We start from the raw sequence: 15,000 nt of genomic DNA, 5'->3' as shown, positions 1-15,000 counted from the left end.
AGGATAACTTTTTCTGATTTAAATTCAAAGGTTCTTCCAATGAACCCAACTAATTTATTTGCATTCTTTACTGCTTCTGTGCAGTGTTTGCTCGGCTTGAGATCTTTAGACACCACAACACCAAGATCTTTTTCATTCTCAGCACTTCCCAGAGGTACATTATTCATTACGTATTTTGCTTGAACATTGTTACTTCCAATGTGTAGGACTTTACACTTTTCTATATTGAATTTCATTTGCCATTTTTATGCCCAGCGTGTCAGTTTATTTAAGTCACACTGTAGTTTTTGCCATTGTGACGTTGATGTCACTTTGCTCATTATTTTGGTGTCGTCCGCGAATTTCCTTATTTTATAATTGATTCCTTCATCAATATCATTAATGTAAACAATGAAAAGAACTGGTCCTAATACAGAGCCTTGAGGAACACCACTTTTCACATTGTGCCACTCTGATTCTTTTCCATTTATAACAACAGCAACAGTCTTCCAGCCATTTCAGGGTATTTCCAGCTATGCCGTGAGCTTTTACTTTGCTGATTAGCCTCTTGTGAGGGACAGTGTCGAAAGCTTTCTGGAAATCAAGATAAATAACATCCACTGCTTTTGTCTCGTCATACGAGTTAAAAACTTCATAAAAGAAGTCTAGTAAGTTTGTTAAGCAGGATCTCTTGTTTCTGAAACCATGTTGTGAATCCTTCATGATCTTATTTTCTTCTAAAAATTTGACAATCTTATCTCTGATTATCGTTTCCATCAGCTTGCACACTACTGAAGTAAGGCTGATTGGTCTGTAATTAGCTGGGAGTGATTTATTTCCTTTCTTGAAAATGGGCGTGACATTTGCTAGCTTCCACTCCTGGGGACTTTCCTGCTTGTAAAGTTTTATTGAATATAATCGTGAGTGGTTTCACGAGCTCATTTTTCGCTTCTTTGAGAAGCCTGGGTGATATCTTGTCTGGTCCAGGCGTTTTGTTTACGTTCATGCTGTTCATGACTGTGAGGATTTCATTTTCTGTAACTATGAAGTCAGGCAGTGTTTTGCCTTGTGCCTGAGGCTCTGGCATGGGCAGACTATTTTGGACATCTTCAGTCGTGAAGACTGTTGAGAAGAATCTATTTAGGACGTTTGCCATTTCAACTTCGTTATCTATTTGGTTTCCGTTTTCTGTTATGAGTGGACCAATTGTTGAGGCTAAGACTCTTTTGGATTTTACATAACTGTGAAATTCCTTTGGGTTGGTTTTACAGGAGTTTGCGATCTGAGCTTCTACAGATTTTTTGCTGCTTTTTATCAACTTTTTTGCTTGTCTACGCAATCTGTCATGCTCTAATTTATCATTATTATGCTGTGTTAATTTGTATTTGTTGTATGCTTCTTTCTTTGCTAGAAGACAGCTTTTAATTTCATTATTCCACCATTTCGGTTTGGTGTTTAGTATTTTCCTTCTGTTTCTTAGTGGTATACACATCTTAGCTGTATCATTTATCTTTTCAGCAAACACCTCCCATGTCTTATCTACATCTGGTGTTTCCAGCAGTATATTCCAGTCAATGGATGCAAGCTGCATACGGAGTCTTGTGTAGTTTGCACGCCGATAGTCTGGCACTTTTTCTTTACTTTCATTCACTTTTCCTTTGTCAAAATTTATGGTGAATTTTAAGGTGCGATGATCGCTGGAACTGAATTCTGGTCCAATTTCCACATTTTCAATAGTATTCTCATCATTTGTTAGAACGATATCAAGGATATTGTTACCTCTTGTCGGATGCTTGATGTGTTGGTGGAGGAGCTTTCAAGTATGCTATTGTATAGCTGCTGGCCAGCGTGAGCTGTCAGTGGTTCGCCCCACCTTGTGACTGGGAGGTTAAAGTCCCCCATAATTATGCAATTGTTTGCGCAGCAAATGTCCGCGATTTGTTCATACAATTGTTCGTCTGTGGCGGGTGACTGGGCTGGAGGACGATAGACGAGACCTAATGTTATTTTTCGGGATTTACTTTCTATATGAATGAAATTGACATCTATGTTTGCTATGGTTGAAGTTTGCATCACTCGAACACGAAGAGTACTTTTAACGTAAAACATTACACCGCCCCCAGTACGGTGAGATCTCTCGCTACTAAAAATGCTATAGCCATCAAGTGAGTATTCTGCGAGGTAATCTCTGTGTGTTGTATTAATCCAAGTTTCTGTGATGCCAAAACATCACTGAAATGGCTGCCTTCAGGGAGGCTCGAACTCCCGGCCTCTGGTTTACTAGACCAGCGCTCTAGCCGCTGAGCTATGAAGGCAGAAGGATGAGGAGGAGGAGGAAAAGTTGTCCGAGGATGATGAAGAAGAGGAAGAGGAAGAGGAAAGACATAAGAAAGAAGAAAGAAGAAACCCAAGGGATGAAGAGAAGAAAGAGAGGAAATGATGAGAGAGAGAGAGAGAGAGAGAGAGAGAGAGAGAGAGAGAGAGAGAGAGAGAGAGAGAGAGAGAGAGAGAGAGAGAGAGTTTAAAGGAGTATAAAAGGAAGAGAAAGAAATGGATGTCACGGAAAAGGAAAAAAAAAGAGGAAAGATAGACATTTAACGAGGAGGAGGAGAAGGAGAAGGAGGAGGAGTAGGAGGAGGAGGAGAAGGAGGAGGAAGAGGAGGAGGAGGAGGAGGAGGAGAAGGAGGAGGAGGAGACAGGAGAAGGAGGAGGAGGAGGAACAGGAGGAACAGGAGGAAGAGGAGGAGGAGGAGGAGGAGGAGGAGGAGGAGGAGGAGGAGGAGGAGGAGGAGGAGGAGGAGGAGGAGATTTTACAGACTGAGGAAGGTTATACAATTTCTACTGACCGTTTCCAATCCTTCTTCTTCTTCTTCTTCTTTTCTTCTATTTGTCTTCCTTATCGTCGTTGTCCTGTTCACTTTTTTTTTTGTTCATCAATTTTTCTTGTTTCTTTTTCTCTTTTTCTTTATCTTGTTCGCTTTATTTGTCTTATTGTTGTTGTTGTTGTTGTTGTTATTGTTGTTTTTTTTCTTTCATATGCATCTTTATCTTCCTCTTCTTATACTTCTCCTTTTGTTTTCTATCTTTTTAATTCTTCTTCTCTTTTTGCTCCTCAATTCACGACTAAAAAACTGTTATTATTCATTTCCCTCTTTTTCCTTTATTTTCCTTCTTTACTTTATTCCATTTTTCACTCCGTAACAGTAGCAGTAGCAGTAGTAGTAGTAGTAGTAGTAGTAGTAGTAGTAGTAGTAGTAGTAGTAGTAGTGGTGGTGGTGTGGTAATAGTGGTTGTAATAGTAGTAGTGGTAATAGTAGTAGTAGTAGTAGTAGTAGTAGTAGTAGTAGTAGTAGTAGTAGTAGTAGTAGTAGCAGTAGCAGCAGTGATAGCAGCAGCAGTAATATCAGTATCATCTCCCTTTAATAAATTCAAAAGGCATCAACACCCACACAAAAAAAAAAAATAAATAAATAAATAAAACTGTATAATTCTCTCAGCATTAAATTAACAAGAATAATTCACAAGTAAAATAAAAAAGACAACATTTTCTCTATAGCCTGAAAAATCTCGAATATGTAATACAAGTAGTACATATTTCATTCAATTTTCTATCTGTGTAAAGAAAGTAACGAGGATTAATATTTTTTCCATTATTTTTTTTTCCCGTAACCGAGTGTAGAATAATGTTGCTACTTTATTCATTCCACTTTCTGTTCCCTGTTTTGTCATGTTGTGCAGTTGAAACCGTGAAAAATGCCGCCACCTGCAAATGTTCCAATACTTTACCTTTATTTTTCCCAGTATTTATTTTCCAGTCTGTATTATGAGTGTTTTGAAAATTAAGTACTATTTTTGGCGAGTAACTGCGTGTGTGTGTGTGTGTGTGTGTGTGTGTGTGTGTGTGTGTGTGTGTGTGTGAGAGTGTGAGTGTGTGTGTGAGAGAGAGAGAGAGAGAGAGAGAGAGAGAGAGAGAGAGAGAGAGAGAGAGAGACAGAAAATACATGAATGCATACATACATACACACTTAAGGAAACATATTTACATACAAAGGTGCATAAAAAAAAAACATATATAGATAAACATACATTCATACATACATATATTTATACATACACACAGACAGACAGACAGAAAAACAAACAGACACACACACACACACACACACACACACACACACACACACACACACACACACACACACACACACACAAGCAAAGAAGGACTTAAATGGTATTCAGATGTAAATTTACCTTTTTTTCCCCTCAGACTGGACAAGGTTGGGGTGAGGGGAGGGAAGAGGGGAGAGAGAAAGAGGAACGTTTAATCCTGAAAAAAAAGATATAAAAATTAAGTTTCCTCCTACTTTTGTTTTCCTTTTTTTCCTATAAATTTTTTTAACAAGGAAAGAAAAAAAAGAAAGAAAGGGAATTAAGTACTTTCCTCTTACTTTTTTTCTTTTCCTGCTTGATTCTTTTTTGGGGGGAGAGAAAATACTAATTCCTCTTTTTTCCCCTTTCTTTCCTTTCCAGAGCAAAACGAAAAAAATACTTGGAATTTGCTCAAACTTTTCCACTTTTTCTTTATTCAACTTTTGTTTTGGGAGAAAAATATGGAAATCCTTTTTTTTACTGATGTTTTCCTGTTCGACCAGAGAGAGAGAGAGAGAGAGAGAGAGAGAGAGAGAGAGAGAGAGAGAGAGAGAGAGAGAGAGAGAGAGAGAGAGAGAGAGCAAATAGCCGATTACTTTCCTGGTTTATTGAGCTGACAAAAATACAATTCACATTTTTCTTTTTATTTTTCTCCTTCCTTCCTTTATTTTGTGTGTACCTTACGTTTTATCAAATGAGGAGGTGGGAGGAGGAGGAGGAGGAGGAGGAGGAGGAGGAGGAGGAGGAGGAGAGAGGAGGAGAAGGAGAAGGAGGAAAAGGAGAAAGAGGATGAGAAGGATGAAAAGGAGGACTAAAAATGTAGAAGAGGAGAAAAAAAAAATGATTAGGAAAATATAGAAACAGAAAACTAAAAAAAGACGAAAAAAAGTAGAGAATGATAAATAGAAGAGAAAAGAGACGTAAACAGAAAAAAATGATAAAAAAAATAATATAAATAAAACATGATATTAATTTTTAAGGAAGATTTATACAATACGGAAAATAATAAGCAAAAAATCAATAAGTAAATATTTAATTGACGATAAACTGAAGAAAGAAAAGAAATGAAATGAATAAATAAATAAAGGAGGAGGAGGAGGAAGAAGAGGAGGAGAAAAAAATGTGGTACAGGAGGAAAAAACTGGAGACGAATAAAAGACAGAAATAAGGAGGAAAAAAAGAGAAATAAAGAAGAATAGAAAGATAGAGAGAAAAAGAGAGAAAAAAAATGTAAAAATAATAAGTCGAAAATCAATGTGTTAAATTTAAATAACGATGAAAAATAAATAGAAAAAAAAAAAAAAAAGTCAACATCTCGTTTTTTTTTATTAGGAAACACAAGTTGACGTTTGGTTGTTTAATATTTTATGCAAGGGTTTCTGTCTCTCTCTCTCTCTCTCTCTCTCTCTCTCTCTCTCTCTCTCTCTCTCTCTCTCTCTCAGTCTGTCACTCACTCTCTCTCTCTCTCTCTCTCTCTCTCTCTCTCTTCCAGTCAGTCAGTCTGTCACTCACTCACTCACTCCTCACTCACTCTCTCTCTCTCTCTCTCTCTCTCTCTCTCTCTCTCTCTCTCTCTCTCTCTCTCTCTCTCTCATTAAGTCAGTCAGTCAGTCAGTCAGTCAGTCAGTCAGTCAGTCAGTCACTCACTCACTCACTCACTGTCTTTATGTCTGTCTGTCACTCTCTCTCTCTCTCTCTCTCTCTCTCTCTCTCTCTCTCTCTCTCTCTCTCTCTCTCTCTCTCTCTCTCTCTCTCACTCAGTCACTCTCTCTCTCTCTCTCTCTCTCTCTTTCTTAAAGTCAGTCAGTCTGTCACACACTCACTCACTCACTCTCTCTCTCTCTCTCTCTCTCTCTCTCTAAGTCAGTCAGTGAGTCAGTCAGTCAGTCAGTCAGTCAGTCACTCACTCACTCACTGTCTTTCTGTCTGTCTCTCTCTCTCTCTCTCTCTCTCTCTCTCTCTCTCTCTCTCTCTCTCTCTCTCTACTAGCCAAATTATCATTACCTAGTTTATTTCAATCTTCCTTCTTATTCTTATTTTATCTTCAATTAAGTTTTTTTCTAGTTTGTAAATCTCTTTCCAAATTTTTTTCTTATTTTTTGTCCTTATATCATCTTTCTTTATTTATTTTCCCTTCATTTTCTTTACATATTTATCATCTTTTCTTCTATGTATTGTTTTTTCCTTGTTTTCTTATTCACAAAGCATTCATTACTCTCTTTATTTGTACATTTCCATTGCATCTCTCTCTCTCTCTCTCTCTCTCTCTCTCTCTCTCTCTCTCTCTTTACCTTTCTGTTCTTCTCCCTTCCTACCACCATTATATATATTTTTTTATCAATTTCACTTAACAAGGAAACATACCCATATACAATTTTTTCCCCTCAGATTTCCCTCTTTCCCTTCCCTCTAATCCAACATTTTTCCTATTCTATCTATTTATACCTTTCCATGCACCATTTTTCCTGTTGCCTTTTTCATTTCCTATTATTGTTTCCCCTTTATTTTCCTTCACTTTATTCCCTGCGGGTGTTTTCCCCTCACTAGATGAAATGTTTTCTCACCTCAGGCTTATACACCTTTAGATCTCAATTATTTCCCCTTCACTCTTCACTAATCTCCTTATTTTCCCCTCCATCACCTTCGTTTAGATCTCCATTTTTCCCCTTCAATAAGTCTTTCATTTTTTCCCCTCACTTGTTTTCCTCTTTTTCCTCTTTTATTGATATTTTTTACATCAATAAGATTTTTTTTATTTTTCCTCTAATTCTTTCCTATCTTTCTCTTTTTCCCCTTTTTCCTTTTCTCTCTTTTTTCCCCTCACTCTCTTTTCTATTTTTATTTTACTGATATTTTTCCCTCTTTTTCTCCACCCTTCGATATGTCTCTCACTTTTCCTCTCTCTCTCTCTTTAATATTTTTCTTTTATTGATATTTTCCCCTCTTTTTCCTTCAATAAGTCTTTCAGTTTTTCCCCTCTCTCTCTCTCTCTTATTAATTTTTCACTTTTATTGATATTTTCCCCTCTTTTTCTCCTTCAATAAGTCTTTCTTTTTCCCCTCTCTCTCTATCTTTTTTTTCCCTTTTATTGATACTTTTCCCCTCTTTTTTCCTTTTCCAATAAGTCTCTCTCTCTCTCTCTCTCTCTCTCTCTCTCTCTCTCTCTCTCTCTCTCTTTTTCTTTATATTTTCCCCTTTTCACAAGCTATTTTTTTCCTATCATCAATTTTTCTTCCTATTTTCTTGATTTCATTTTTCATTTTCTTTTTCCTTGTATTTTTGTATCTTACATTTTCCCCTCTTTTGTTTTTAAATTGTATTAGGTCTCTCTCTCTCTCTCTCTCTCTCTCTCTCTCTCTCTCTCTCTCTCTCTCTCTCTCTCTCTCTCCTTTCTCTCCACCTTTTTCCAGTTTTTTTCCTCCTTTCCTCCTTCCCTTAAGAGTAAGCAATAACTTTCCTCCAAACCTTCCCTTCCTTTCCTCCATACTCGTTTTTCTGTCCTCCACGGCTTCCTCTCTCTCTCTCTCTCTCTCTCTCTCTCTCTCTCTCTCTCTCTCTCTCTCTCTCTCTCTCTCTCTCTCTCATAAATGCTACTTACCTTCACAGCACCTACGTATGTTGCCCTCCTCCTCCTCCTCCTCCTCCTCCTCCTCCTCCTCCTCCTCCTCCTCCTCTTTCACTTTCTCCCAACACACTTTCCTTTTAAACTCCAATGTCTAGCAAACTCTCTCTCTCTCTCTCTCTCTCTCTCTCTCTCTCTCTCTCTCTCTCTCTCTCTCTCTCTCTCTCTCTCAATACTAACAAATATAAAGAGAAATATATTGTTTATTTTACACACAATATTCAAACGAGGGAGAATGAAGGAGGGAAAAATATAGGAAATAAAAAAAAGATACAAAGACAAAGAAAGGAAGGATGGAAGAAAAAAGGAAGAGAAAAGGAAGAAATTAAAGAAAGAAAGAGAGAAAGAAAAGAAGGAAGAAAGTAGGAGGGAAATAAGGCAGGAATGAAGGAAGGAAGAGAATTAGGAGGAGGATGAAGATGAAGGAAGGAAGAAAGATACAAAGAAAGGAAAGAAGGAGGAAAAAAAGAAAAAAAAAAGAAAGAAATGAATGAATGAATGAAGGAATGAATGAATGAAGGAAGGAAGGAAGGAAGGAATGAAGGAAGGAAGGAAGAAAAGAGAAAAGAACGAAAGCCAGGGAGAGAAAACGTGTCATTTTTTTCAAGACCTTCTCTTTCTTTACATTTTCAAATCAATCTCCTTCACACACACACACACACACACACACACACACACACACACACACACACACACACACACACACACACACATTTGTTCCCGTCAGGTTACAATACAAAACACGTCCCTGCGCACCACAACTCCCCAGCGCCACCACAATGCCGCCACACACCACAGCATCTTACCACAGCATTCCCAACTCAAGCATTCCTGACACACCACTTCGAACTACACCATTCCCAAAACAGCAATCCAAACACCACCATTTGTAGCACTTCATTCCCAGCACATCATTCCTAACAGCATTCCTATAATACCATTTCTAAGCCAACATTCACAGCAGCACCATTCCTAACCACACCATTTCTACTACAACTTTCCTGCCACTCATTCCAACCACTGAATTCTCATAGCATTCCCACCGTACCATTCCTACCACACCATTACCATTCCACAGCATTCCAGCCTCAAGATTCACACCACATTCCAAAAAACCTAAAAAAAAAAAAAGCAGAACATTCCCACACAATTCCAACCCTGCAATTCCCATTATAGACCTTTACCACACCACTACCACACACCAGCATTCCTACAAACCTACCCAACACTACTAGAACCCCCGAAGGTAGAGGGAGACTGAGAAGAGAAAGAGAAGGAAGGGGAGAAGTGAGAAAAGCAAGGTAAGGTGAGGCGAGGCGAGGCAGAGGCGAGGCGAGAGGCGAGGCAAGAGGCGAGGCAAGAGGCAAGGCAAGCACAAGGCAAAAGCTGTAAACTGAGGTGTAAAAACGCGTGTAAAATGTAGCAGGGGCTGTGTGCAGGTGTAGGTATGATGTATGCAGCGTGTGAGGAGGGTGTGAAGCAGGTGTAAAAAGGTGTAAATGCGAGATAAAGAGAATGTGTTTTGGAAGGTAAAAAGGCTGGCGTCAGGTGTGTGTGTGTGTGTGTGTGTGTGTGTGTAGGTAGGTAAGGTGCAAGACAGGTGAGTAATGTCTTGTTTAGTGGGTTATGGTGGGTAATGAGAGCTGCTGAAGAGTGAAAAGGTTTAAAAAATAGTGTACTCTCATTGTAGGGTGTAATAACAAGGGTGTTGACTGAAGAACCACACAGAAATTATTGAGAAAGGGTGCACAGGAGTAAAGAAATGGAATATGAGGAGTGCTGAGGAGTGGAAAGGTTTAAAAAATAGCGTAATCTCGTTGTAAGGTGTAATAATAAGAGTGTTCATTGAAGAGGCACGCAGTAACGACTGAGAAAAGATATATTAGAGTAAAAAGAAAATAAAATAAAAGAAGCGAAAAGTATGCAAAGGCTAGAAAAATTTTAATCTTATTTTAGAATGTAAGAATAAGAGTGTTGACTGAAGAAGCAAAAAAATGAGAATTCAGAAAGGATGCATCATGAAAAAGAAAAAGCAATAAGAGAGATATAGAAGTGTGCAAAAGTTTGAAAAATGTAATCTTATTTTAGAATATAAGAACAAGGGTCTTGATTGAAGAGAAAGTCGAGAAGAGTGCTGCCATAAAGGAAGAATCTAAGTAAGGTTTAAAGACGAGAGCGTGCATGAAAGGGTGTAAGGAAGGAAAGTGTTAGGGGACACGAAGGAAAGTGGAATATAAAACCAGGATGTCAAAAAAGTAAATAATAAAATAAGGAGGAAGGAAAATGAAACAAAGGTGCAGGAAAAACACAACAAAACTCGATTTATGAAAGAGACAGAGTGATAATCGTGCAAGGGAATGAGAGTGAAGGAATGTAGGCTTTAAAACATATATGAAAAAAAGTGTGAAAAGATAATATGAGAGATGTAAGGAAAAGGGGGAGAGGACGAGAAAAGAAGAAGAGTAAATGTAAATGGAAGCAGAATGAAAGAGGAAGGGAGTGCAAAAGAAGGAAATGAGGATAAAAGGTTAAATGAAAACAAAGCATAAAAACATTAAGGCGTAAAATATAAGAAATAAAAATAATAAATAATGACAATGTGTAGCAATAAATAGAAGGGAGAAAAATAAAGTTAAATTAAAGGCAAAGTAAGGCAAGGTAGGGAAGGACAAGGTGAGCGAGAGTTAAGTTGATTTAAAAAGTAAAACATGAATGGAATGTAGAAATAAGACGTGCAAAAGAAGAAAAAAATAACATGAGGGAAGTTTATTTAAAAAGACAAAAAAAAAAAGAAGAAAAGTAGAAGCAAAAAAAGGAGAGTAGATAAACAATTTGATAAACCATAAAATAAAACATAAGATAAATAAAACACACACACCTATACAAAAATAAAGCAAATAATCGCCCTGTAAAAAAGTAATGACAAGAACAATAAAGCAAATAAAAAATATGGATAGAAATTACAAAAAATAAATAAATAAATGAATAAAATAATGAAAACATAAAAATACACAACACATAAAGTAAAGACAAAATAAATGGACACAAATTACAATAAAAAAATAAATAAATAAATAAAACATAAAAAAGAAACAAGAAACCCTAAAAAAAAAAACATGAAAAAACTACAAGAAACAAAAATAAATGCACAAAACATAAAATAGAGAAAACGTAACACGAAAATATAGGAAAAAAAAACAATGAAAAAAAACAAGAAATAAAGCAAAATAAACAAAACCACAAAATAGACAATAAATAATATAAAAAAACGGAAAAAACAAAAAAGAAAATAAAACAAAACAGAACACACAAGATGAAAACGAAAAAAAAGAGAAAAAACAGAACAAAATAAGCAAAACAAAAAGACAACATATAAAACAAAAGCGAAAAACGAAGAAGAAAAATGGAAAACAAAAAAAAACGATACGCAAGACATAAAAAAAAGAAGAAAAATATAAAAACAGAAAAAAAAAACGAGCGAGAACAAATAAGACAAATAAAAAACGAAAACAGAAGTAAAAACAACACAAAAAAACTGACTAGAAATAATAAAAATAAAAAAAAAGAAAAAAAAGAAAAACCAACACAAAATAAACAAAGAAAACAAATAAATAGAGAAAAACGAAAAAAGGATAAAAAAACAACTTTAAAAAAACGAAGAAAAAAGAAAAAAAACAAAACAAGAAACAGACAAGAAATGAAACAAAAAAAAAACAAAGACAACAAATAGAACGATAAAAACGAAAAAAAAACGAAAAAAAAAAAAAAAAAATAAAAAAAATGAAAAAATGAAAAAATGAGAGAGAGAGAGAGAGAGAGAGAGAGAGAGAGAGAGAGAGAGAGAAACTGAAGAGAGCGTGAACAAGGTATCAAGGGGAAAGGTGACGTGAGAGTGAAGTAAGAGTGAGGTGAGGGTGACGCGTGAGAGTGGAGTGTGGCCGTGGTGTACTCAAGGTGTCAGGGAACATAATCAGTGTAGGCAGGTGTGTGATTACCTGTGTGGAAGGCGCCACTTATGTGTTATTAACGTGTATAAAAATGACACCATATATTCCTATTAACCCAACACACACACACACACACACACACACACACACACACACACACACACACACACACACACACACACACAGGGATAACGAGTGCGAGAGCGAGAGAGAGAGAGAGAGAGAGAGAGAGAGAGAGAGAGAGAGAGAGAGAGAGAGCTTAATCAGAGACAAAAAATAAGGAAAGAAAAAAAAAAGAAAGAAAAGGAAAAGAAAGAAAATAAGAGAAGAGAGGAGAGAGAGAGAGAGAGAGAGAGAGAGAGAGAGAGAGAGAGAGAGAGAGAGAGAGAGAGAGAGAGAGAGAGAGAGGTTTATTTGCATTTTATATATTAGCCTTTAATGACACTTGAGGTCAAAATCGAGTGAGCCAATACAAAATTTAAGAATAAGAATTAACACATAAGTAAAATAAAATGAATAAATGAATAAACAAGAATAAATAAATAGAATGAACTACAAATAAAAACAAAGAGAAAAAAAAGAAAAACAGTAAATAAAGAAGACGAAAGTAAAAATAAGAAGAGAAAGAAAATGACTAGGTAGTAAATATTTGATAAAGAAGAAAAGGAGGAATGGAAAAACACGAAAAAAATCAGATAAAATGATAAAAATAAATATATAAATATAAAACAAATACGAGAAATAAATGAAGAGAGTAATAGAATAAACAATCTCTTTTACACCTAAGAAATACATACACGAATTATTAATGAAAGACAAAAAGAAAAAGTATCATTTAAAATCTTATCATTATAAAACCGATTTCTTCTGTGCACTATTTATACAAAGCCACACTGTAATCTTCCAGCAGACCTTTAATTACACAGAAAGAACTATAAAGCAAAAGAAGAAAAAGAAGAAGAAGAAGAAGAAAGGAGAAGAAGAAAAATGAAGAAGATGATGAGGACAAAGAAGAAGAAGTAACACACTATCGAAAACATTACATTTATCAAACACAGTTCCTCTCAATACTATTTCCACAAAGCCACACTCTGACCATCAATTACTGAACACTAATTAAAGAAAAAGAAAGCTGAAGTAAAAGAAATAATAAAAAAATTGAAGGAAAAACAAATCACCTAAAACTTCAAGATAAATAATGCAAAAAAATAAATAATGTAGTGAATGGATGAAGAAATGCAGGAAGAAGAAAAAAACGCAATGAATGAATGATTGAAAAGAAAGGAAGGAATGAATGAACGAAGAAAGGAAGGAACGAAGCAAGGAATAATGAATGGATGAAGAAATGCAAGGAATAATGAATGGATGAAGAAATGCAGGAAGGAACGACGCATGGAATAATGAATGGATGAAGAAATGCAGGAAGGAAGAAAAAAAACGTAATGAATGAATGAATGTATGAAAAGAAAGAAAGGAATGAATGAAGAAAGGAAAGAACGAAGCACGGAAGGAAAGAAGATGTCAATGTGAGACGAAAAAATGAAGGATGGGCAGAAGGAGGGAGAAAAAATAGATAAAAGATGTATAAAGTATATGAAGTTTAATGGAAATGAAAAAAAAATTAGCCAAGAGTAAAATCACCAAACTCATTTTCTCTCAGCTGTATCAACAAAAAGCCACACTGTAACCACCCCACAAACTACAAACCTTTCATTAAACACACACAGAAAAAAGATCAAATGAATAAAAACAATAACAATAATCAAAACATTTAAGCAAAAAAGAAAAATAAGGAAAAAAAAAAAAATTGTAATAACATGTCACCTAGAACGTTCCAATTATCAAAACACATTTTCTTCTTCCACTATAAACACTGAACAACATTCTAATTATACAAACAAACAACAAGGATAAAGTAAACAGAAAGAACATTACAAGCAATCCTTTAAACAAATACAACAAAGAAACGATGAAGAGGAGAGACAACATACCAACATACCATTTGAACGTTACAATTATCAACTTCCTTTCATTAAACAAGAAAAAGATAAAGCAAAAAATAAAACTAACGAACAAAAATAAGAAAGCCTTCAAACAAAAACAAATACAAGAAACAAAATAAAATAAGAAAATCGAAAGAAACAAACTATCCAAAACATTACAATTATCAACTTCATTTAATTAAGCAAAATAAATAAAAATAAAACAAGATAAAGCAAATAAAAAACCTAACTAACAAAAATGAAAACCTTTAAAAAAAAAAAAATATATATGAAACAAAATAAAATAAGAAATAGAGAAAGAAACAACAAACCATACAAAACATTGCAATTATCAACTTCCTTTCACTAAACCAAAAAAAAAAAAAAAAAAAAAAAAAAAAAACTAATGAAAACAAGAAAACCTTTAAACAAAAATAAATATATGAAACAAAAATAAAATAGAAAAAAGAGAAAGAAACAGCATACCATTTAAAACATTACAATAATCAACTTGTATTTCCTCTCAGCACAATTTATACGAAGCCACAGTCTGACCTCCCACCAGACCATTAGATAAGGTTTAATTCGCGCCATGTAGCACTCAGAGGATTAGCAACGTTACACTGCATTTAAAACCCATTCCTTCTCCTAAACGCAGTAAAATTCAATTAAATACAATATCTATAGTCCCCTAGCAATGTAACACCATTAAAAACACCAATTCACACACCAAAACCCACAAGAGAGTATCGAACACCATAACTTTCACCTACAACTCCCAATAAGTGCATTTAGAGCTCCAGTGTTTAGCCTTAAAAGCATTAGATTGTATTTGTCTTAATTTTCAACCTTGCTGCTACTGCTGATGCTGCTGCTACTGTTATTATTAATACAATTTTTATGACTACTACTATCATTATTATCATTATTATTATTATTACTACTACTACTACTACTACTACTACTACTACTACTACTACTACTACTACTACTACTACTACTACTACTACTACTACTACTACTACTACTACTACTACTACTACTACTACTACTACTACTACTTCTACTAGAGAGAGAGAGAGAGAGAGAGAGAGAGAGAGAGAGAGAGAGAGAGAGAGAGAGAGAGAGAGAGAGAGTCACGAGTGAATTAAATATGACAGGAGACACAAAAAAAGTGCTTTAATGAACTTATCCTCACGTGAATTATCGCCAAATCTAATGAGAGGGAGAGAGAGAGAGAGAGAGAGAGAGAGAGAGAGAGAGAGAGAGAGAGAGAGAGAGAGAGAGAGAGAGAGAGAGAGAGAGAGAGAGAGAATATGAA

At 35.4% G+C, this 15,000-nt stretch overlaps 1 protein-coding gene and 1 non-coding gene across 2 annotated transcripts in view; one reads left to right on the top strand and one right to left on the bottom strand.

The window, feature by feature from the left end:
* Positions 1-15,000, top strand: part of LOC123502111 — an 87,307-nt gene that overhangs the window by 9,606 nt on the left and 62,701 nt on the right. The window lies entirely within an intron of this gene.
* Positions 2,222-2,294, bottom strand: Trnat-agu. The gene has a single exon. It is a non-coding gene; the product is annotated as a tRNA-Thr (tRNA).

Source organism: Portunus trituberculatus, chromosome 10, assembly GCF_017591435.1.
Source record: "Portunus trituberculatus isolate SZX2019 chromosome 10, ASM1759143v1, whole genome shotgun sequence".
In the NCBI taxonomy this organism is placed as follows: Eukaryota; Metazoa; Arthropoda; class Malacostraca; order Decapoda; family Portunidae; genus Portunus; species Portunus trituberculatus.
Note: the sequence above shows the minus strand (reverse complement) of the source record. Positions and strands in the feature narration are given on the sequence as shown.